This window comes from Apteryx mantelli, chromosome 9 (genome assembly GCF_036417845.1).
Source record: "Apteryx mantelli isolate bAptMan1 chromosome 9, bAptMan1.hap1, whole genome shotgun sequence".
Classification (NCBI taxonomy): domain Eukaryota; kingdom Metazoa; phylum Chordata; class Aves; order Apterygiformes; family Apterygidae; genus Apteryx; species Apteryx mantelli.
The window spans coordinates 29,650,423-29,675,405 of record NC_089986.1 but is presented as its reverse complement, the minus strand read 5'-3'; the positions used below and the strand labels follow the sequence as shown (position 1 = coordinate 29,675,405).

Genomic DNA, 24,983 nt, shown 5'->3' with positions numbered 1-24,983 from the left:
GAAAACTCTTTCGTACTCCACCTCCAAAGCATTTAAGTTTTTCTGATCGCTGTTAGATACTCCATCTTCTTCCTCCTTGGGATGTCAGGCAAAATAATTATTCTGTTCTTCAACATTTTAGCTACCCTGGGGAAGGAGAGGGCTGTTCTAACATCCCCCAGTCTGCAATACCCCAAAGCATTATCCTCTGCAAGAGTCTCTGCCCTCCTCTCTCTTGGAACCAGGAAATAGCTGAATAGAACTTTCCAAGTTTCTCCCCGTTGATTTTCCATGCTGAAAACTGAAACTTCCAAGGCAATTGATTCTCTTTGCCTTTGGGATGCTGAGATTGAATCCTGGGACTGCAGCAGTGGTTTAGGTCTACTTCAGTCATGTTTGATTCAGCACTAGAAAACAGAATGAACTCCTGGTTCTGGCAAAGCTGATTCCTTAGCTAACTTTACCTCGTATTCACAGTTTGAAGCTATAATGTCTCAGAGCCATCAGGGGAGAATTCATCAGGGGGTCCAGCCTCAAAGCAGAACCCCACCTCCTGGTCTGGTCCCAGACCACATCTAAACTTCAAACTCTGTGTGTCCACTGCTCTACTTTTCTGCTAGCAGGAGGGTTCACTAAAGAATCCCCCCCTCCACCCTGATACAAACAGTGGTGAAGCTGCAAGGCCTCCAGAGGTGTCCCATGGCAAAGACTAGGTCTGCGTGAAGGTGTCTGGTATTTTTACTATTTGGAAATGAGTCAAAATCAAAGCCAGACACTTTTAAGAAATGTGATCTAGAGCAAGTCAGTTCTGACAGCTGGAATGGACGTCCCAGCTCAGGACCTGTTCTTGACTGTTGGTCCCAGCATTGACCCAGCTCCTTCCCAGGAGCAAACATCCGAAAGCCCTCTGCTGCTGCTGCCTCTCTACAGTTGCCCAGTACAATGAGGGCAAAACACACTTCAAAACCAGTTGCCATGTTAAGAGGACTTACTGCCCTTGGGCTTTGCATTGTGTAGTGCCCACCTTCAGCCTCTTTTCTAGCTGTCAAGCCTTCTTCCAGCCACCAGGATTTGCAGTCTTCCGCAGCCCTACCATCCTGTCGCTTTCCTGCTGCTAAAACCTCCCCTCCCTTCCAGGTAGAGGATCTCTGAGCTGCCATTCCTCCTCATTACCATAAAACAGTTAGCTATGTATTGTTCCAGTTTATGCAGAAATTGCAATTTCATCTGTGGCTTTCAACAAATGGGAAACTGTTCTAAAACGTGCTTTTATTGAATTAAATATTAATATAAATACAGGGGGCTGAACACAGCACTGGATTATTAATTTTAATATTTAATCCAACAAGAAACCTTATGGTCGTTTTAGGGCGGTTTATTTTCTTTAATCCAGTTCATTTCCCGTCAGCACTAAAATTAAGTTTCTTAATGAAGGAAGGTGATCAGGAAACCACATTCCCTTGTTACAGAATATTTGGAGCTAGTGACTGAGAGCATACAAACAATAAAAATAAAAAGCAGTAACAGTACCGCTATGTTGGTATGGACAAGGAATGAGGAAGATAATTAATACACTGCATAACTCAGATGAATAAGAGCCTTTGGAGGTTAAAGGAAGCAGGTGACCCTTAAGTGTTTATGATTCTGAGTGAAAACAGCACAGATGGCTCACTTGGAGGAAGGCGTTTTCAAATACGAGCTTACCTACCAGGCAGTAATGGAAATATTTAAGAAGAATATCTTCAACCTAGGTCCCCTCACTCTTGGTTCCTTGGGACCGCAGGAGTGGCACTCACCGTGTCATACCCACATCAATGTACCCAAGACGCTGGGCTTAGCAGCGACCTTTGGACTTCAGCAGAGCCACATACACCAGCTGCAAAGCTGTGCTTTAAAATGCACTCCTCCTAGCTAGATCTGGCATGTTCCCAAGCTGTAGGGTCCACGAGCCCCATGCCTTTGAAGGATGCTCGCTGCATGCTTTGGAGGAGAGGGTATTGGAAGGGCTGTCCAACAGCGCTGCTTGCCTTATTTACAAGAATTTAAGTGTAGCATTTTTGGCTGTATCTACTGTTTCTCAGCTATCCTGCCAGCTACTTCTCCCTCCTCTGACTGGAAAGGAAAAGGTATGGCAGGCTGCACATCTGGATTTTAGTGATGAAGTTTTCAGTCGGAAGAAGACAAAAAAAAAAAAACCACAACTCAAGCAGGAAGATGCTTCAGAAAAAGTATTTTTCACCCACTGCAGCTAGAGTGAAGCAGTCTAGTGCTTTTTTATTTACACCAGCGGAGGATCTGATCCAGAAATCTGGAAAGAGTTGCCCTTCCTCAAATGAAGCATCCTTTTCTTTTGCAGCACTTATTGGAAGGGAAGGGGTGTAAAGTTGCCAGTGTCCAGCAGGGACTTTATACGAGCTTCACTTCACCATCCTAGCTTTAGATAGACTCTGTTCCCCAATAATGCAATAACCCTGTGGGCAGTTGCATTTCCATGGTGGACAGAAAAAGCCACTTTTGCCAGGAAGCAAGCTGTCTCAGAAGTTGTCTTTGGCTTCTTGGTCAATGGCTGCCTCTTGCACTACCTACAAGGAGAGAAGCAACCAAGGAAGAGGTGGGAGGTGAGCTTATTGCTTTGGAAAGTTGCTCTGTGATATGAGCTGGGAAGAGAGACTAACAAGCCGAGGGAGAGAGAGAAAGAACTGCTATAACTGACAGAGAAGGATAAGAGGCAGCCAAGGGTGACGGAGACCAAACAAGACCAGGGCAGAGGCGGAGGACAGCAAGGATTCCTTGGGATTCAGACTCACCCAAGCAAAGGAGCAGACAGCAGCTGACTACAGATGCTGAATAGCAACGAGCATCTCCAAGTGCCGGGCAGTTACCTACAATTATTTTCCGGCAGCACTGTCCAGCTGGAATGAGAGTGTGCAACCGCGACGCCTCAGGTGGCTTTGCCTTTGGAGACCCCTCTCCAATCCCAGCCTCAGGGAGGGCTGTTCATACACTAATCTTTTAATGCTGAGGCCCAGATTTTATCCCCAGGTTAATGCCAAGCAGAGCTGCACATGGACTTGAGGAAGAGGCAAGATGGCCAATCTGTGCCAACACGTCCTCACGTTTCATTGTTTAAGCTCTTAAGCTTCTATTTGAATTTTAGCTGTAAAACACTGAGAAAAAAAAAAAGCAGTTACAAAAAAATAAAAGCCCTCCTTAATCCAGAGAGGAGGTCTCGATGAATATTTCAGCCAGCCACATCTTTGCTGCAAGGAGGCTGCATTCTCTAGGAACGCTGCTATTTTCTAGGGCAGTGAGAAGGGGAGCCCTCCCTTTCCCATAGCATGCAGTAAACCAAAGCTGGATTCTGCCAGGTCCCATGAGTCTCCTGCATGGTGCAGGTGACTAAATGGACAAAAAAAAAAAAAAAAAAAAAAAGGCAAGGAGAATTTGTTCTGTGCTACCTGCCTGCATGATTCTTGCTAGAGGGAGGCCCAGAGTGTGATCCTTGGAGGATACTGTAGCATTCAGATTATTACCTGTCACTACAGACCCAACAAAACACTCTGACCTCTACGCATCTGCCTGTTGCTGAGCTGGAGATGAAAGACTGCCAATTCAAAGACAGCAAAGCTTGCCTTGGAAACAGTGACATGATGATTATTGCTATTGTTTGTAATAGTATATAAGGATGGAACCGGAGAGCACCACAGCCACTGGGAATCGATTCTAGCATAAGCCCTTCCCGGTCCAATAGAAAGCAACAATTACAAATGTTTCTAAATACTGAGGGAAGTCAGCAATGAACTTATTCATGCCTTAGCCACAAACTGGACGTCCTTATTAATGGTGGTGTCTCTCAGCCCACTGCTGGATTACGCATTGCGGAGGAAAATAATATAGTTATGGTCTGTTGCAGCTCTTCTTATTTATAAGGTTTCAGATTTTCTCTTTTTCACACATATGCCTTTGCTCCTGCACAACCAAGACTTGAGCTGATGAGCCTGTGAGCAGTTCAGGCCCATGCTCCCCAGCCTGGCTCAAACCAGCCCTACGATATGGGCTCTGCGGGCATCAGAGAGGCATGAAAAATACAATAACCATGCAAGAAAAAACAAGCCTGCAAAAGGGTATGACTGCTTGGAGGACAGCAGCTGGTACTGCAGCCACTGAAAGCCAGAGCAAGCTCAGGGAACAAAAAGGGATCCGATCTCGCATGGTAGAAGGTGCTGGCTCTGGAACGAGCATTATTAACACCTTAGCACTACAGAAATAGCTCCCGAGAAGTGGTGGGAACATCTTCCCCACAAAACCAGGGGAGGTTTTCATGGGACAGGCTGTAGACGTGAGCTCCTTGCAAATACAGCTGCATTGCTCCCACACTGGCACAGATGAATGGGGAAGGGAACCACAGCAACTTGTCTCAAGTTCCCCCCTAACTGGGGCATCTCTCCACCACTCCACCCTGCTCCGTGTCGGTACAAAGAGAGCACCCCAGAAGCATGCATTCGTGACTAATTTCCAGCCAGTACCTTCACAGAGCCCAGACAGCCTTGCAGAGCAAACGGAATCTGTAAAATAAAGTGAAAGAATTTGTGCAGATGAAGGATAGTCAGATTTTTTTTTTTTAAACAATAATCATTCATTTATTTTGCACCTGGTTACAAATGTTAATAAAAATTAAGTTCTCATTTTCAGCAACATTTTCTTTTCTCTCTCCCATTTCTTTTCCAGCCAGAAAAAATACTTTGTCACAAAAATTCTCCACCTCAAGAGATAACCCTCCCCCATCCCCTACACTGAAAAAAGCTGCTTATGAGACCCTTTTGTTGGGATCTACAAGTGACCTCATGTCCTTGAGCCAGGACTCCTGTGTGGGAGGGAAAGGCAACATTACCACGACTGCACTTCCTACTCAACAGTAATAGCAAGAGCAAAAGGTAACAGGGGACAGAGAAAACCGGTAACCAGCCGATGCCGCAAAACGGGTGTCTTGGAGGGTGAGGCACAGAAACGATCGCTAATTGCCAACCGTGCTCACAGGAGCAAGAGAGTTCTGACACAGCTGTACTGCTGAATTTCTTTGCTTGTTGCCCAAGCATCACCAGTTTGGGACACACCAACAGGCAAATAACAGCAAAAGCTGCACTCAAAATAAGTGTAACGTGAAGTAGGAAGACCCGGGACAGATTCAGAAGCTCAGATTCAGTCAGGCTGAGCCCACACACATCCCTCTGCTGAATGTTGACATCAGCTGGGCGTCTTAGAAGGCCAGTCATAAACCACAAAGCAGAGGGAAATTAGAAAAATTAAGCTGGATTCACCCACAAACTCCTTAAGGGCTATAAAACAGAGCAGTGTCAAATGCAAGGCCCTCGAGAGACACTTGAGCCAGGCTTGCACAGGCTCTCGGGCCACAGCAGAGCAATGAACCCAGTGATCACACCATCTCCTAGTGAAAGCCATAGCTGCTGTAGCACCTCCAGACTCCCAACAAAGCACATGCTACACACACCTACCACCGCAGAGGCCACTACAACCCACCTGGTTTGCAGAGGCCGGGAAGGGACAGGGGCTGGACAGTCAGGCCACAACAGATGGACATCAGTTAAATGCTATGACTGAAGACACTGACTCTCCTCACATATCATTTACTCACTTTCAGATATTCCTTAAGGCAGGAAATTGATGATGGATGTGTCCTCACCCTTGTCTTATTTTCTTATGTACTCTCTACCTGTTGTCCCTGGACATTTATTGCCCTGCTGTCAGCTCTACCTTCCCTTGTCTGGAGAGACAGAGAGCAGCCTTTTCTGGTGAGACACTGGGAAACGTGTATCTGGGAGGGACAGGCATCCCACGGGCTGCATGCCTTCGAAATACAATGCGTGGGTGCAGAAGGGCTAAGCCCAACGTTGTTCATGGTAAGGCTAGCTCAGGCCGAGGTAGCCTCTCTGCAGCCATCCACCATGCCCAAGCTGCAGGTCTCCTTCGTTACCCGCGACAGGAAGAATTTGCATGGCTCCCAAGGTGACAGGACAGGATTTCGGAAGGCCACCTTGAATCTGTTCTTCTCTGTCTTCACCTCCTCCCTCCCATCCAGCTGGCGGGAATCAGTGTTGTTACCTATGAAGACAACCTATGGGATGGTCCCTAACCACAACCACCATCTAAACACAGCAGCACTACAGCTACCTCAAGAGAGATGCACTTTGATAGGATGGACTTGCCCTGCTCTAGAAAGCTGGTCCTACTCCTTCTCATTCCAAGGCTTCATTTTCTTGTACTCTCCTTCACCTTATTTAAATCAGTGATGGGCTTGGGAAACGAAGTGCACTGAATTGTGCACAATTAGCAAGCACAGGGCTGGATTTCTCTCTCCAGCTTCTTCCCATACCAGGGGAAGGTGGACTGCAGAGCTGGCTTTGCATTTGCTCACAGAAGTAGGAACCTCCGGCCAAGGAGTTTTGCCCCTAAAATGCCCCTGCAGTCCTAGCACATCCTGGCAGGCTTTTCCCCGTTCTTTTTCACGGGTGGCTGTTAGCACTTCTGGGTCGAAGGCTGCAAGGATACTAGTTACCACGAGAGGACACCATCCTACCTCCGACTTCCTCAGAGCACAACGCTCGGTAAAAATATCCATAATAATATTACAGGGACCGACTGGAACACACACAGCGGAGAGGGGAGCGAGAAAGAAACAATATGTTTATCATCCTGCTACACCCAGCGAGAATGCTGTTTTGCCATTTATTTATGCAGCAAGTACCCCTTTAAATATACAAATCACAGGATCATTACACTGTAATAGGCAGACCAGAGATTAGTTGGAATATACTTCATTTGGCGATCCGCGTGTGTGTGCCCGTGTGAGTGTGCGTGCGTGTGTGTGTGTTGGTTGACTTTATAATGGAATAAACCACATTTAGCAGCTAGGTAGCTATGGAAACATAACCAAAATTGTTCTACCACCTTTCTGCCGCACTGCTTTCTGCAGCCCTGCAAATACTGTCAAGGGAGGACTGAATATTGTTTCTTATAAATAATAGAATGTAAAGAGCTACAGAAAGAATCACTAAATTAGGATCTTGAAGTGGGGATGTTTCAAGGAAAAAAATGCCCGGTAGATATAATACTAGTTTCTGATGACTTAGCAATGATAAGGGACGTATTTTTATTCTTTTGTCTGTATTTTCCTAACTTGGAGAAAGACACAGGTTGAGGAAATATATGTATTTTGGTGCATGTACATGCGGGGAGGTAAATGTGTGTGCGTATGTGTATAAATATACATGCATAAACACACACTCCAAACTGCATATGCACAAACAGAAATACATCAATAGCATTCGGGTGCTTAAAAAGCAAAGGACTTTTTGCTGCTACCCAGCTTGTCTCGGAGAGCTCTTTCCCCACACTGCAGTCACAACCAGAAGCAATTCCAGTTCTCCAGCCCAACTCGATTCCAGTCAGGCGTCCCAATTTCCAGCTTGACTTATGAATTTGCCAGTAACCACGGCCCTACCTAAGTGCTGCCAATCTTGCTGAAGTATTCAGAGGTTGAGAAGACTGGTTATATATCACAGCTGATTTTTAAGATCCTTTAAAACTGGGAATTAAATTCTGGCCCACTGGAGTTGGTGAGAAAACACCGAGTTGTCTTTGCCAGTGCCAGAATTGCATCCTCAGACTTATGGCTGTTTCCCAAGGCTGAGCAGTCAGGGCAAGTCCACTTAAGTCTTTTAGGTCAGAAATCTGTCATCCAGTGCAGCCCAGATGACAGAGCGATGCACAAGTGGCACCTTCCTGCTCTGGCATTTGGCTTACAGCCATTCCTAAGCCGGAGGGAGCTCACCAGGAATGGCCAGGACAAGGATGACATGGGACTAAGAGAGGCAAATGGCAACAAGGGTCTGGTCAGGCGTGCCACTTCTTACCAATGTGCCCCCAGTGATCTACTTTTTGGGTGCTGGCCCCGTTCAGCATTCCCACACTTCCTTGGCATCGCCCCGGGGAGAATTTAAGGGAAGCACAGCCTTCTTACTTGTACATACCTAACACCAAAATGCAACCTTCTCCCTGCTCCTCCCACTTAGCACTTAGAAGCAGCCCCCTGAAGAACAGGAGAAACAAGCCAACGCATCTTGCTTGCCTTGCGGATAACCTGGCACTCCCCAACAGGCATGCTCTTGAGGCAATGGTCAAATACAGAGAACCAAGTCTGGGGTTTCTATTCAGCACCAGGCCAGAACAGAGGTCCATTTAGCTCCATGTCCACCTTCCCCACGCCACGCACAACTTTCCTGGCCCTGTTTGCTCTTTCAGTTCTGTCTTTTTCAGATCAACATGTCCTAATCTCTTGAGGTCCTATTGCTACAAAAGGTACTCTGTAACCAGCTCCCTTTCACATCTTTCCTTGTAGCTGCTGGCCTGAGACACAAACACCGGCACTACACACTGCATTCAAGATGTGGGTGCACCATAGATGTATCCAGCAGCATAATGATAGGCTCTGTTTTATTCTCCGTTTTTCTCTCTGTAATTCCTAACATTCCCCTTGGCGTTGTGATTGCTGCTGGTATTTTCAGAAACAGTCTGCAATGCCTCTACAATCTCCTTCCAGAGAGGTAATAGCTCTTTTAGACCTTGTCACCGTATAGGTATAGCTACAGTTGATTTTTCTACATGTGCAGCTACCAATAATGAGTTTCCTCTGCCATTACGTCACATAGCCATCAGTACGCTGCAGTCCTTCTGCACTTCTTCGCAGGCAGCTTTTGTTAACACTGTCCAGAATAATTCTGTGCCCTTGCAAATTTTGTTATCTCTTTGCTCCCTTTTCCAGATCATTCGTGGGTATGTTGAACACCACCAGCCCTATCACAGCTCCCTTGAGGACTTCATGTGTAATCCTCCCTCACAGTGAAAAGGGATCGTTTTTTCCTCACACCTTGTTTGAGGAGGCTGTTTGTCCACAACAGCACCTTTCTCCTATCCCATAGCAACTATGTTTTCAAAAGCCTTTTGTGAGGGCTTTGGAAAAGCAGCTCGGCACCTAATAAGATTTTAATGTTCTGAGGTTAGCCAAATACTGCTTTATGCCAGGACCATGAGCAATCAAATTAAACCCTTTCTTTTCCTCTCAGTGCATGTGTATGCTTGTTTTCTGTTTCTTGTTCCCCTTCATGTCTAGCAAAGGCACATCTTACTCTATTCTCATATTTGGGGTCTGATCCTACTATACCTAAAGTCATTGGATAAAGCTCCCTCATGAATTAGCTTTCATCCCACTCTCCTTACTCACTAGGTTGGCCTCCAGAGGCACCTGGATTTCACACACCACTGCAACATGAGAGGACGGCAGAAGTTTTTACTACACCTGAACCACTCATACACTCCAGTAGGATCCACCAGACACCCACTGGATGGGAACCTCTGTAAGGACTGAGACATCAGCTAGAAGGTGTAGGAAGCCCACCAACCCTCCCTCACCAGGACTGCTGTGATTACAATCAGGCTTTTCTAAGGGGGTCCACGGAGGCCGAGGGCCAAATTTACAAAAGTGTTTTAGAGCTTAAAAGTAAGATTTGCCACTTCTCACTTAACCTGTCTACATGTCAAATATCCAGAAGACTCATCTGGAGTCCCACTACAACCTGTGGAGAGAGATCAACCCTCTGGAGGCTGACTAAACTCTTTAGACAGGACAAGTTGACCTAGGAGGTCCTGTCATTCTTCACCAATTCCCCAAGAAGCCCAGTCAGCTGGCTCAGCTTAGGAACCACCCTGAAGAGGTGATGTGAGGACAGAAAACCCCACTGCCCATGGAAGTTACAAAAGAACCTAAGGACCCACTTTCATAATTCAAAACTAAATGTCCAGCTGCACTGGCAGATGCCTAGACATATTTTTAAATCCAGCTAACAAATGGGCTTCTGGACCCAAACCAGCTGAGCGTTTTGGCTAGTATCAGGACAAAAGAGCTGACGGAGATTCTCCATACTCACGCAACACGCTGGAGAACTTGGGTCCCACCAGGGCCTTTTAGCAGAGGTGCCTTCTACCAGGGAGGAAGGAGAAGTGGGTGATGAAGCAAATACCTCTGGCAAGCTTTGCACAATGAGAGTTAGCACTGCTGATTAGTAACAACAGAGGGCTTAAGAGACAGCTGGGCTGCCACAATCCCTTCTGCTATTAGCTAGCTAGCCTTGTGAGACATCCCAGTTAAGTGAGGCCTTATCCATACTTAGGATTTCCTTCTTCAGATATTGGACTTACCCTGCACAGAAGTAGCCATGCCAGCTTCTTCTTCCTGTCCAATGAAAGGAGCACTGCCCAGTCATATCTCAATCCAGTGCCATCAGTACTGGGTAGAGAGGATAGAGGTTACATTTCCTCTCCAACCCAATTCGATGTTGCTTTAACAATTAGAAGGATGGTAAAACAAAACCCTTTACTGTCTATTGTTAAACTTTACTGTCTAATGTTTTAATAAAGAGTCAAGCTCTTCCTCCGACCATTAAATCAGCAGTAAAGCAGGATGGAGACTGGTTTACGAGATTCTATCTGCATCACTAAATACAAATAACATACAAATGTGAGGTCTTGGCAGCTGAGAACAATTACTCCCAGTTGCATGGCTTCCTGCCCACTTCAAGGGCTGGATCTGCTGCTGATTTGGAACAGGTACAGCTCATCCTGCCTCATGGGAGACAGGTATAGAGTAAGACTTCTCAAGGGCCCTTGTGACCCGATTCTCCATTGACATCTGTATCACTGGAAAGAAGTTACTACAGACGTTATGGTTGTACAGACCATTACTGTTGGGTTTGCCAATGGTTACCCAGTAACAGAAGATTCTTGCTCTGCAGAAGATTCTCTGTGCTCTGCAACACCAAAGTTGAGCCACTACTCAGTGCACTTGAGTGCCATATAATTAGGTAATGTCTAAAGAAACTTAAACCCTTTGCTAACTTTGGGATGATTTGTGTTTATTTGATAGCATTAACACCCTTTAATCTTGGTTTTCACAAGAACCCTGTCTCCTGCTCTGCAGCTGTGGGCGGTGTGAATCTGAGCACATGCAGACCTGGTGGTCTGCTCCATTCATTCTCTGTAGCACTAACTTCTAAACACATTCCAAAAAGCCTATCTGCCACTTTTGTTCCGAAAGTAATAATGATCACCCAACCCATCCCTGAAGTAATTTTTAATAGATCACAGTTGTTCTATCAACTTTGATTACCAGAAGTGAGGTTTTATCTCCTTGGGTGGGGGGGCTCTATCTGCAATAGATACTAGGTTTCCAGCTTACTACCATTTGTGGGCTGTTCCAACTGTTTGTCCAGTCATAAAATTATTAGCACATTATCCCTGAGCAACGACTTGTAATTTTCTCTTTTTATTGCTCAATAAACAGTTAGGAACGCAACCCCCCAGAGCGAGAACGGAGACTAACTTACTACTTACACATACATAACCAATGTAGCAAAGAGAGAGTACAGAAATACAGAAAAACAATCAAAAAAGAAAGGAGGCTATTTTGTAAGATTGTTGTTAACGAAAGGAAGATGTGGTATAGGGCATTTGCAGGAGAATGGGGGAAAAGAGACAGAGGTTTGAAAAGTCCTGTTGGAGAGAGGAGGGTTGCTGGAATAAATTTCCCATGATAATACTTCCCACAGCACAAGCTTTGATTTTCCATACCTCAGTCCCAAATGCTAATACTCCCAAGTGAACATGCCTGGATGCCTGAAGAGCCTTGGGAAAGGGGGAAAAAAAATAAAAAATCAACAATTAGTTGACACAGTATAGCTATAATTGTTCCAGTTATATTCCAGCTATATATTTCCAGCTACAGCTGGGAAAAGGGACTTTTGAAGAGAGCATGGAGAAAGGGGACTGTTTTAAATGAAAAAAATCAGTTTATGAAGATCGTAAACTTGTCCCAAATCCAAGTCTAATTTAATTCCAAATAGCTTGAATGCTTTCTTTCCATTCACAAGCTTGTTAAACTCCCAAATACATACATATATATATATATATATATAATTTTACATTTTTGAAATAGATCTATTCAACTTTTTGTTTCAACATGACATTTCTATTTCAAAGTTGACCTATTTTGAGGAGTAAGAAAATTAGCTGAATTCCCCAAAATCGAAATGCTTCACTGTGGGTAGAATAAAATATTGTGTTGGTTAATTTTTTCTTTCTTTCTTTCTCCAAAAAAGCACAGTCCTCACTGGGAGCTACCAGAACTGATTTTATGTATTCTTTTGAAGTCCAGTTCAGCCATGAAACAGAAAAAAAAAGAAAGAGAAAAACCTACACAATTTGCACAGCAATGATTTCTAGCCTAGTTTCACATTTCATATTAAGGGACCTAATCTATCCCATGGATTTGGGATATAGGAATTTGAAGTGTCAGTATGGATTGATAAATTGAATACTGAGTTTTGTCTATAAGGAAGGTTTGCTGGGGCAATACCTCCTGGAAAAGAACTAGCCACAGCCTGTTTGACACAGATTTCTCTTGATACCCACCACTGTAGTTTGCTGGCAGCTTTGGAAATGAAGGCAAGTTGAGACTTTATACCGCATGCCAGCCTGGCAGACCAATCTGGATGAATTCACTCAGAGTCAAGCAGCAGCTTTTAGGAGTCATTCTTCAAATGTTTTGAACATTTCCCCTGCCAGTATTTGATTAAAGAGATTTTTAATTGACATAAGATACCTTAAACTAGAGCTGCTGCTGCTGGTGTGAGAAAAAAGAAAAATCTCATAACGATCTTCAAAGCCAAAGACATACATTAAAGCACCCTTGCAAAATTACGTGTTTCAGTTTTGCTGAGGCTTATTAATTAGGATATCTTATTTTTGCAAACAGTGGCAATAATTCTTATACATGAGAGAGAGTCCTTGACAAATTTGGGAATGGTTCTCTCACTGGACGGTCCAGGCAAGACAAGATGATGGCAGCTTTTCTTTCTGATGCAGGTTCTCTTCTCTTCTAAGCCATTTTGATGCCACCTTCCTACTCTGCAATGTTGTTGGGTGGAAGAAGAAAAAAAAGACCAACTTGGATTCCTGTTTGCACATCTCAGAGCCTTCGCTTCAGGCTGCCTGGAGGCTCAGTTGGAAAACTCTGCACCAGTAATGTGTTTCCTTGACAATGCCAACAAGATTTTCTTTCTAAAGCTGGAACCCGGAAGCACAGATCTTCTTTGCACCCTAGCCCCTGGTAACTACTTCTCATTTGAAGAGCCAGTTTGCCAGAAAATGTGATGGAGTGAGACCTGTGTAGCTTTCTGATAGTGTGGAGCTCAACTTTCAAAAACTTTTCACAAAAGGTTGTGTTGGGACTGCTCAGTGCAATCAGTACATGAACTGCTAATGTGGAACTCATGATTGCTTGTAGCAATCACGGGGTCTGAAAACACAGCAGGATTCAAAGGAAGATCAGCCACTCACACAAGGTAACAAGGACATCTTAAAATGAGCAGCTATTGAACTGGGATTGGGAGCTAATTTATCCCAAGGGAAGGTTATTTGTTAACTGCCTCTTGAAGAGTTTCTGATAGAGCTGAAGGAAGGGTAATAATTCCTTTTCACAACAGCCCCCAAGGATTATTCATTCAACTCAGGAATGAAAATTAAAGCCTCTTGAAGGAGAGGAACAAGGACTACAGACAAAAGTGCAGATGCTTCAGGTTCAAATTCCTGTTGCCTGGGCGAGAGTAGGTTCTTCAGCCTCAGAGACCAGGACTTGACACTTCCATGCAATTACTCTCACTGCCCAGCTCTTGAGCATCCACAACTGCTGTACAGATGTCATAGATATCTGTCATTGACACTAACCCACCACGGTTAGGTGCCTGCATCGCTACCCCCAAAGTGTCTTCAGCCAAACAGTGGAGATTTGAGAGTCGAAAGAGCCTATGTAAGCAAAAATGTTCCTACTGAGTCCTCTGAGTAATAGTACTGGCTTAACCATGATCAAGATCAAAACTAAAATATAGGCTTGACAGTGCCTGCATTCCTCTTTAAGGTGTGATCCTCAAAATGAAGGCAAGGTTATCCATCACCCTCACCTCTGCACCCAATAACTCATGCACAACTTTGGCACAATGACGCCAAGCAACAGTCACCAGGAGCATTGCTGTGCACCAGTGGGGCCAGCCCCAAAATCCCAGAAAAACTTTGATACCACCAGGCAAGGTATCAGGCTGGGTAGCAGCAGAAAGTCATGTCAGGGTCAAAGGTGATTTTTACCACATCTCATGTGTAGATTGCATTGCTTATTCCCCAAATTCAGGCAAGTGCACATCCACACGTGAATCCGTCACTTGTTTCTATAACCAGTCACATCACTGACCACTTGCTAGGCTTACCTGTTGGCTGGCTAGTTTCTGAAGCCAGAGAGTTCACAAATACATTATTTCTATTTTTTTTGTCCATATTTTTCTGCACTATTTCCTAGTGCTTCTCTTCCTTTACCAGGCCATCTGTCTGGGCCACACCTGGGGCTTGCATACCTTCAGACACTTGAATGGACACAGTGTGCTTCTATGCAGATGCTATTTCACTGTCTTCTAGAGAAGAGTTTTCTTTAAGCCTTTGGTAAACCGGAGAACACGGTGAAGGCGTTGGAACGGGTTGTGCCCCCTAAAAGATCAAGGACGTGAGATCAAGACGGAAAGGTTAAGTTTGAACAGCCAGTTCTGAGGGCTACAAAAAAAATCAGAAGTTTGTGATTAAAAAGCAGAGTTATTTCTTCATTGGAAGTCAGGCAGGTCACGTTCCTCACCCAAACTCCCAACCATTTTCATCAGTCCACAAATGCCCTACCAAATGGCAAATGTTTAACCTCCTCAAATCTCAGGTGAGCTGATCACAGCTCCGCAAAAGGGATGAAGAGCTAAGTGGGGAGAGTGCTGTACTAGGAGTCACTGCTAGGAGGCATCAGGCCCCAGAGCTCCATTCCAGAGACATCAAGTGATTCTGAAACTGAGCAAAGACAAAAATGAGGTTTAGACCAGAGCAATAAAATAAATCAATGACAGAGGTTAAAAAAAAAAAAAAGACAAATGAAGTTCGGCCTTGTTTGTTTTAATGTTTGGAATGTTTTCGAGTTGATTTATGCCCCCACTTCAATCTATTTCTCTCTCTTCATCTCTCTCTCTCCCCTCTCTCCTTCTTCTTTTTTAAAGAGGAAAAAATATATATATTTGGGAGTTAATTGGATTTCCAGGCTTCTCAGCCAGACACTGTAATTGATCTCTGAAGAGATGGATTTGTCGGTTAGCTGGGCATGAATTTGACAGCCTGAGGTGGAAGCAAAATTTCACACTGTGCGCACGGCAAAGGTGGGTCAGACCCGGGTCCTGCTGGCAGGACCCTCCCTGGCACTCGCCAGAACTGTGTCACAGTTGCTACCCAGGGAAAACTTACCCCTCTCTCCTGACCTTGTCCTAAATTTCCAAGTTAACTAGTGAGTTTTACTTTGGGCCCCTTCACATAAGGTGGCCAGGAGATCCGAACCAGCTGGGACAATCCTGTCATTTAGAGCTGTGTCTCAGAGGAAATTTTTTTGGCTTCTGTTTTGTCCCAGTTCTTTGAAGACACATATGGAAAAATGCCTGTTTGCCTCATCTAACACATGGGATATTCATTGCCTTCCCATGCCCCCCTATTTTTGGCCTGTCTTGAAAGTCCCTGATTTCCAGAGCATGCATGCCTCAAGCAAAACTCCCCCTGTATCTGCAGCTCCTGCCACCCCATGCATCTCCTCTAACAGCACTGATCATCCTCCATCTTAGCCCAGCCATCACCCCCAAACCCCTGTCATCTACCTCTACCATCCCCAAAAGGCAGGTGCTATCTTAAAATCTCTTCTTGAGATTCTTGTCGCAGCAGGTTGGTTGTACCCCCTTGCCCATACCCACATTTTCCATCTGTGTTGGCAGTCCCTAGCCCAGTTGGCCTCCAGGCATCCCCACTGAACCAAGCTCGCACTATAGGGCAGGAGTACAACAAACCTTGGCCATGCCTGATCTATTCAGACCATGTGGGAGAAGACGTGGGTCTGTGCTAACATGCTGAAGGTGCAACAACTTCTCCCTAATGCAAGTTCCTCGATCCGAGCACATCCCTGTGTGTAGAAATCCCTAAAGTTTGAACTTGAACAAGCTCAAACCAGCAGAACCAGCTGCATAGGCAGAACCACAGAGACATCTCCCTGTTCCCACCAGACCTCTAGGAACAAGGGATGTGTTTCTCCTCTGCTAGATCTGGGAAGGAAATTTAAAATCTGGTATCATCTTCGCTACTCCAAGAGGCCTGATACTGCCAGTCTGGACAGAGCCATAAGGGGAGGATGCTGTATCCTCAGGTACCTCACTAAAACCTAGCACGATCCTGTGCTCTCTGCTGCCCATCTCAACAACAGATGGCAAGCAGCAGCTCTCGACAGACTACAGCACGCTCCAGCAGCTCCCAGGGGAATGCCGTTTAGCACATCTCTCTGCAGGTGTGCCCACATGGGAATGCAGTGCAAAATGAGTGCAGGAGCAGACTCAGAGCACAATGGGTGTCTCTGTGGTTTAGCATTATCGGCCCCCAGAGCGCAGGAGAAAGGCACTTCTGGGAGCGTGTCGACACGGCAGCTACAGAAGCAATCCAGCTGGGCAAGGCAAGCACTGATTTCCCAAACACAACAGTCTTCTCTCATCACGGAGGGGCAGTCATCACTCCAACCTCTAGCCCTAGGCAGACAAGCCCCAGGCTACCAAAAGATCTCAGTTACCGGGGAAAGCACCACATCCCAGGGGAAAAGCTCTCTGCAAAGTTTGTCTCTTCAGCACAAGACTCTTCTTGGCTCATTTCACTTTTTGTCGCATATTCACCAGAAATAGCAGCCTGTAGGTCCACTGGTACAGTTCAGAAAAGTCAGGAAAGATCCAGTCCTTCTGAGAGAGAGACCTCCTTCTCCTTTGCGAAAGGTATCATGGTCCCATTCATCCGCCAACTTGCCCAGGAGACGAGGACTTGTAGTCCTTTCATCTGCCAGAGGTCAGAGAAGCCAAACATAACCTGAGCCGGTGCTAGCTGAGCGGTGCTGATGTTTTGCTGTTCAGAAGCAGCCCTAGCACAATTGAACCCAGCTTTTTTGTGCTGCTGACACCACCTGGCACAGGCTCACAGGAGGAAACACTGGTTTTGCACAATGCATAATTAAACTGTGGAGCTAACTTCCATGGGAAGTTGTTGTGGCCAAGAATTTGGGACATTGCAGAGAGGAAGCAGGCATGTCTATGGATAACAAGAATAGCCAGAGTTATAACAGCTAAATACCAATACGTATGCTGAAAGTGATACTAATGCTGCAAGCACGAGCAGATCTAATGTGGGGCAGATCTGCCTACTGCATTCACATACCTCTGTTTGCAACCTCTCTGAGAGCATAGGGAGTTACATGAACCCAATCCAGTTCCAACAGTTCCCCTCTCCTAGCATTTGTAAAGCGTGTGCCACAAGAATCATGCAGTCTTATTTTGCTGTTGTCTGCACTGGATATAAAACTCTGCATAACGGGAGATTTCTGGAATTACAACCCAAATTGATATGCTGGAATACTGCTCTGTACAGGTGCAAGATATCACTCACTCCCGAGCCTTACAACTGCTACAGATCGCGACTAGGAAGCAGCTCACAAATGGTCACGCAAAGAAAAACATCTGTTACAAACTAGCAGGTACACAGATCATCTGCAAATTGCACAGCTTGCACCTGATTTCCCCCTGCTTCGTTTAGCAGCTTCCACCGCTGCAACGCGGGAGGCGGCCGCTTGCAGAAGGGCCCTCAGCAGCACAGGGCTGGAGGCGACGGGGCTCTGCGCAGAATCTGGCCCATCATCCGCCTGACAGATGTAGGTCATACCACATGCACGTTACTTGACTTGGACGGCCATCAGTCATCCATGCTCATCCACACGGCCATCAGTCATCCATGCACCTTCACAGGAAGAGGGGAAGACAAGGCAGAGCAGGTCTAATCCGGCCTCAGAAACCCCAGGCAGCAGAGCTTGGAGGGTATTAAGCTCAGAAAGGCAAGCAGGCTGCGTTTTCTCTATTTTATTCCTGAGGCACTACTCTTTCCCGTTAGCTTTCTGGAGCAGGCCCAAGCGCTAAGTTATACTTTATACAAGGCATATGGCCCCTTCCCCTTCTGAGCCAGGTCTCTCCTCAGGCAAACATACCTGCCTTCTCCTCGCGTTGACTCCTCGGGCTGGAGGCACACACGACTGCTGTTTTCCTCCACCTTGCACACAAAAGATTTCCTGATCTCAGCTGGGCCTTTGCATCTGTTTTGTGTTACAGGGCTTAGATCAGGAAACAGCAGGATTCTGTTTCCATCGTACAGGATCTCTGGTTGATCTCCAGCCAGCCTCAGGACTCTACTGCAGCTCCAGCATCACTGACGATGAGAAGAAAGGGAGGTTCCTCCTGCGCCTTGTGACAGGGCTCTCCCGACCACTGTTTGAAAGTGCCCGTCCATGTCAAACGGCTTGAACGTCTCAGACTCAGCCCGCAGCTCTGGCTGTGCCCAATGCCTCTCCACCAGGATCGCAGGCTGCTGGAGTCCTTTGCAGCCTTGCACAGCCTGTGCTCCCATCCGCAGCAATCCTTCCCTCCTCCACTAGAGAGCCAAGCATTCAATTTTGCTTCTTTCCTTCTTTTTTTAAAAAATGATTTAATAATATTTATACAATTTTATACGATTTTTATTCCTTGAGCAATGCAAAGGGGAAGCAGGAGGAGACGACCCCTGTCTTAATCACTGACGTTCACATGCTCCTGGAGCTCCTCCTCCCATCAAACACATCATGCTTTTGTCATGTGATATATCATGTCAGAGGAATTCACCACCTCTGGCATGGAGCAACAAGACTTACTAGGTCCTGGACACACACCTTGGCAATCAATGGGAGTTTAAACGGTGACTTCCTTGAGACAGGGATCAAACCTTTAAAACCCCACTGCTGAAACAGATTGGAGTCTTGCATCTTGCAGGACCCCCCTGTAAACAAGGGGGCTCCATGAGCATCTGCAAAGGCTTCGAGGGGGCTAAGGGTCCCTGTGCGCAGCCTGGTGAGACCATATATGGAGTACTATGCAATCCTTGTCACCCAAAATTGAGGTCAAAGATGGTGAATTCAAACTGGAACTGGCTCAGGGGAAGGCTAGCTGGACCATTAGAGAAAAGCTGGCCTTTTTACAAGAGTCAACCAGAAGAGCTCGACTCGTTAGCCTAAGAAAATGAAGGTGGAGAGGTGATAAAATTGCTCTCTCCAGGTATCGGGAGGTTTAACTCGAAGGAAGAGAAAGTGCTATTTAAGGTGAAAGGACAACATCAACAAAAGGTCATAAACCATCCATGAATAAATTTAGGTGAGAAACCAGAATAAGGTTTCTCACTGTCCAAACAATCAGGGGAAAAGCCATAGTAATATGAATTTTTTTCAGTCTAAGAAAGGGACTAGATGCTTCCTTGTCTACAATGGCAGAGAACTGGGCTTGATGGCCTGGAGATACCACCCAAGCCCATGTTTCTTTTTTTTCTTTTTCTTTTTTTTTAAGTAGCATTACTGTAGCCATGCAGGCTAAGGATGCCAGAGAGGCAAGGTGTGTTGGGAGAAGTAATGTATATGTCCAGGGTCAACTGATATAACTGGAAAAATGTGACAAGTTTGGGGTTTAGGTCTAACACAAACAGAACAGCCAAAATCAAATTAAAATGAATCAAAAGATAAGGATAATTCACAGAAGCCAGCTGACCAACCCAAAGGCAGTATTCAACCTAGCAACTGAGCTTTTGGGGGGATCTGAGCTGCCCGAACGTTCAGCGCAAGCAGAAACTTTCCACTGACAAAACAGCTCTGACTGCCCCATAGCTGCCCATGCACAAATCCACACAGAAAACACTTAAACAATTACAGCCCCTGTTGGGAGATTATCATCCCTGGAAGACATTTCCCCAGAAGCCTCTGTTTGTAGCTTTCAAATAGCCCCTTGCCTTACCAGAATAATTTCCAGGAGCAAATGCTTTGCAGACCAAAGGAAAAATGTAGAGCAAAACCAGCCAATTCAACCCCACAAGGTGCCTCCACCAGAACCATGCAAACTCATGGACCTGTTCATGCCAAAATGCCGACACACCAAGCCCCCCCATGTCACTGGCCAAACACTGACCTTTACAAGCCCCAGTGACCTCCAGAGACACGTGCTGTTCTCAGTGGCAGAAAGCTTTTCACAAAAAAGGGGGGGAAAAAAAAACCCAACACACTCTCTCTGACTTTTCAGGCCTGATCCTCAAGAAGGGCACAACCTTCAGAAGTGAGCATGGGAACTAGAAAATTAAGGATTATGTGTAATACTCATCAGAAGGAGGGTTTCATGTCCCATTGTAATCAGCAGTTGATCCTTCCTCTGACTCGGGGGGAAACGAAGTTCTTTTCTCTGTTTCACGGCACCTTCTGGCCTCCAAGCTCTCCTCCTTGCAGCCCTCTTCATTGCATGGCACTAATTGCCTTTCTCTCTCAAATGACCAGGCCAGTGAACGTAGCTAGATTAAGCCAAAGCCCCAGTTACCCACTGCGCTGCAGTGATTTCAGCAGTCCCACCTCACCCCCTACTCTTGCCTCCCCCTTGCCTGCTTGCTTGTGCCAGTTGACCGGTTTGTGACCTGGAGCAGAGGAAATGATCTTCCTGAAAAAATTACCCAACCAAAAATACAAGGTCTAATACATTGGCTGATTTAATACACAATATTATCACTCCCTACAGACAGAAGCCTTTCTTATTTTGAAAGTACTTAAGCACCTGACTTCGGTTAGGCCTAAATACTTCTCCAAAATCTGGCCCTTCATGCAGAACCGAGATAATCTTTGAAGACATAGCAACTCAACCAGCTTCGCTAAATCAATCTCACTGTTATTTTATTCAGCAGAAAAAAGTTCCCAGGGATCACATTTCTACCAGAACCTGTTAACAATTTATAACTATCAGCTTAATCATTAAAAACAAACAATGGGAAAGAAAAATCATTAAATTAATCCCTGATCTGGAATCCCAGAAGAGAAAATGAATTATTTTTCAAGGCTGTAAGAATTAGAGGCCAACCTCCCAGATCCTGTAAAAATAAGAAGAGTAAGCATATGCATACTCGGCCAGACACCATCTTAGGCTGCTGCAAGAAGGACTTTTGTGTATTCCTTTGGCGCTCTTAGCTGTTTCTCTTCAAGGAGTCTGGCAACCACCTTCTGGTAGGGCAAGGAGAAGCTCACCCTCGTGCAGCACAGGAGGCATCTTTTACGCCTTCAGAGTATTTCCCAAAGAACATGAGATGACTTGAGCATTGCAGTTATTGCACTGAAGCTTCAGAGGCTGTCCTGTGGCCCCTTCTGCTGTCCCGAGTGCAGCCTGGGCAAGAAGTGTGAAGCTTGCAGAGACGCAGTGAGGATCTGGACAGCAAACTGCTACCCCTGCACTTCTGGGAAAAGCATGTCCGCATTTCCCAGAAAGGATTGAATGCTCTGTCTGTCTTCCCCTTAAAATTAGCATCCCTCCCACCCATCCGTGTTTCTGACCAGGAAAACTCTGATGCACTGCTTTCATCTCTCCCTTCACACACACATAATATATTGTCCTAGCCCTAACCGTGACAGTTGGTTTCTCTGTTCCCTACGTGGGAGGGGACAGCATCATCCTTGCATATTACCATATAGCCTTATGTATCCTTGCAGAAGCTTAGCCACTTGCCTTGCCAAGAGAAGCAGGTCTAGATCCAGGCCTGGGGAAGGTGCTGAGCTCGGGACCAGGAGGACCACAAGAGGCGCAGGGTCAGAGAGCACCATGCCTCCTCCCTGCAAAACCTGTTGACCCTGTGGTGCATTAGGAGCTTTTATTAGACCAGCTGATATGGACAGAAAGCAAGGACAGGTCCTGGATGCATACTCTGCTCCTGTCTCATGAGACTCCAAACCCACCAGCTTGTCAAGTTTGCTGTTTTTTTTTCTCTTTCCCTTTTCCCCTCAATGTATCATTTGGACTAATAAAGGTATTAACTATCCTGCAAAAGCCATAGATCACCACCGTTGACAACTATCCTGCAAAAGCCATAGATCACCCTACCACTGTTAATATAATAAATGAGTATGTTAAACAGAGATAAAACAGCACAGGCGCAGGAGGGGGAAGCATCTTTCACTGTGATACAGGGGAAAGTCGGTGGCAGACCTGGTAATAAGATCCCCAGCCCAATGGCTGACCCAACACCCAGGTCCATGACCTATGTGCCCATGAGTAATTGAAGGTGATAACAGGAAGGGCATGAAACCTGGAAGGAGAAAACATGCTCCCCAGCTAACTGCATGATGCTGGACCTAGAACCTGTTGGGTGAGGCTTAGAAAATTCAGGATTTTCTCCACTAGGCTGAAGGAAACATTGTTCTACCTCAGTGGAGTGACTGCCGCTGCTGAGCAGGCTGGTCCGGCCGCTCACACCCAACAGAGGGCAGTGACACCCTGACCACAGACACCAACTTCTCCCGGTCGTCCTGGGCCAGGGAAGCGGGCCAGCCCCAGCGCCAGCTTCTCCTCCCTGCTGCACCAGCAATGACCTTCCCACTATCGTCTTCCTCATCGCAGTCCTGGCGGGGCTTGCCACATCCCCACCCAACACAAATCAACGGGGCGTCACCTCTGCGGGGCGAGGACGGGAAGCATCCGTCGCAGCGCGGTGCCAAAGCCACTTCCTCGCCGCTGCTGCTGCGCGTTTTCGCAGGCGCTCGCAAAGAATCTGGGTGGAAAAACCTGCCGAGGAAGGGAAATGGGGGCTTCGCTTTTCAGGCTGTTAACTGTAATTAGCCTGGTTTCTGAGATGTAATTATCTTGCAATCTCAAAGCAAACACCCCGGAGGAAATTGCACAGTTAAAGACAGCATGGCATTAAAAATAAATTATGAGAGTCCTGTCCGCTATTGCTACGGATCTGTCAGCGCTTTCACTCGAAAAGCCCCTGCTTGGGGGAGGCAGAATCACCCATCTGTGACTTTCCGTGCCAAACTGTCTGCCTAGACATCGGATCGCTCCGTGTCTCTGTTATGATGCAGAATTAAAAACAGTAACCCCATGATCAGGAGGCATTCAGTTTTGTCACAGTCCAATTACAAAATTACTGCACTTTGGGGGTGGAGAGGTTGTTTTGTTTGTTTGTTTTTTTCCCCAGAGGAATTAAATTCTACAGGCTACTTAATACATTGCATGAGCAAAGTGTGTTAGGTGTTTGGAAACAAGTCGCTGCTAACAAATCACAATATTCCTTCCTCTTGTAGAAAAAGCTCCTGAGCAGACTCTCCACTGCCCTTTTTGACGTTGCTTGAGCACTTTCCAGAATTAGGACCGTTCCTATTGCCCAAATTGCCATGCCAAGGACTCATCCCAAGAGGTGGGGGAACCCAGCTAGGTCAAGAACTGGAGTCAGTGGTCAGCTGGATCTCCTAACAGGCTCTGGCTCTTTGCTTGGCAAGTTCTTCTGCTCGGCTGCAACACACAGAGCCTTGCTCAGCTCCAAGCTCCATGCCTGGCCACTGCTCTGCAATGCCTGGCTGAAGAGCCGGTATGGCTCTTGGATGGGACGCAAAGCTGAGTGCACAGCAAGGGGGAGGAAGGCTACGTTCTGCTCCTCACACAGCTAGAGAGTGAAATGAGACCTGCAGGGAGGAGACACAGCTTGCCATTTGCTTACTTCCAGTTTCAGTGTCTTTTACAACCAGTGCTATATGGTGACATAAGCCCAGGCTCATTGGTGCTATGATCTATCTCTACAGCAAGCAGAGCTGTGCTGGTTTGGGTCAGCAGAAGACTCCACCAAAATCAGCCCAAACTGCCTTCCCTCATGGCACTCATCTCTCATGTCAAGTGTCTTTCCGTGGGCCAAGTTGCAGAGCACAAGAAGGTCCGGGTGACCTTAATGCACACATCGCACAACCAACACCTGCTGTGTTGCACAAAGAGAAACGGCCTCAGAGGGCAGCAGCACTCAGATGCCTAATGCCTTTGAAAGCTGTGACACTCGAACACCTCCTCAACATCTGCAGAGAGATGGGACATGCCACTGCCTCCAAACCATCATGCTAACTACACAAAAACACCGGTTAATTCATTGTGCCATGGCTGAGGTGGACTCGGGACTCCCAGAAACATGCTGAGCTCTGATAAGCTTCAAGAGATGATCCAAGAGAAGATCCAAGATGACCACTGGTGTACCTTTCATCAGAAATGCCATTTCCCCGAGGACTCTGGCAAATGCACACCTAGACAGCAGAGCCACTGTCCTACACGTAATTGGTGGGCGCTTCTGGAGTACAAGATACAAACACTACGGGGCTTTATGCAGCTACAGCAGCTCTGTGCCACAGTTAGTTAAAACTCAAATATTTCTTACAGTATGAATCAATCCCACTGTCTCCCCACGTATCTAGTCACTCACAGGATGCAAAGAACAAATCTGGAGAGCCCATTAAAAGCCACTCGACTGGAAAATAGTTTCTGGCCTAATTCTAGCACCAGGGTCTCAGGCAGTGAGAGAAATCTGACAGCAAGAGTGTGTCTGTGGGGAGGAGGAGACAGAGCTGTTAACTACTTCACTATCTAATGTATAGCACTCTCCAAGAGTAATTAATAATTAATATTCGTAGCTTGCTTAAATCTGTTGACTCTGTAAACCGCAGCCTCTCACTTAAAGGACTCTTGGCATGCTGAGACAAACTGAAGAACAGCCCCCATGGAGAGATTCAGCATAAGCTACAGCGACGTCAACTCCCAGCTACTCAGCACTGGTTTTAACCCTTCTGGTTCCCTTGCCCTCTTTATCTTGCTTTATTAAGTATGCTTCTTCAAGAGCACCTCTTACCAGAAGTGGACAGAAAGTCCAGTATGGCAGGACCT

General features: G+C 46.2%; 1 long non-coding RNA gene across 1 annotated transcript; it reads right to left on the bottom strand.

The window, feature by feature from the left end:
* Positions 1-2,211: 2,211 nt before the first annotated feature.
* On the bottom strand, positions 2,212-10,305 carry LOC106482267 (uncharacterized). The gene is made up of 3 exons (XR_001292134.1): positions 10,252-10,305; positions 4,506-4,544; positions 2,212-2,561 (listed from the first exon to the last, which is right to left on the bottom strand). It is a non-coding gene; the product is annotated as an uncharacterized lncRNA (long non-coding RNA).
* Positions 10,306-24,983: the final 14,678 nt, after the last annotated feature.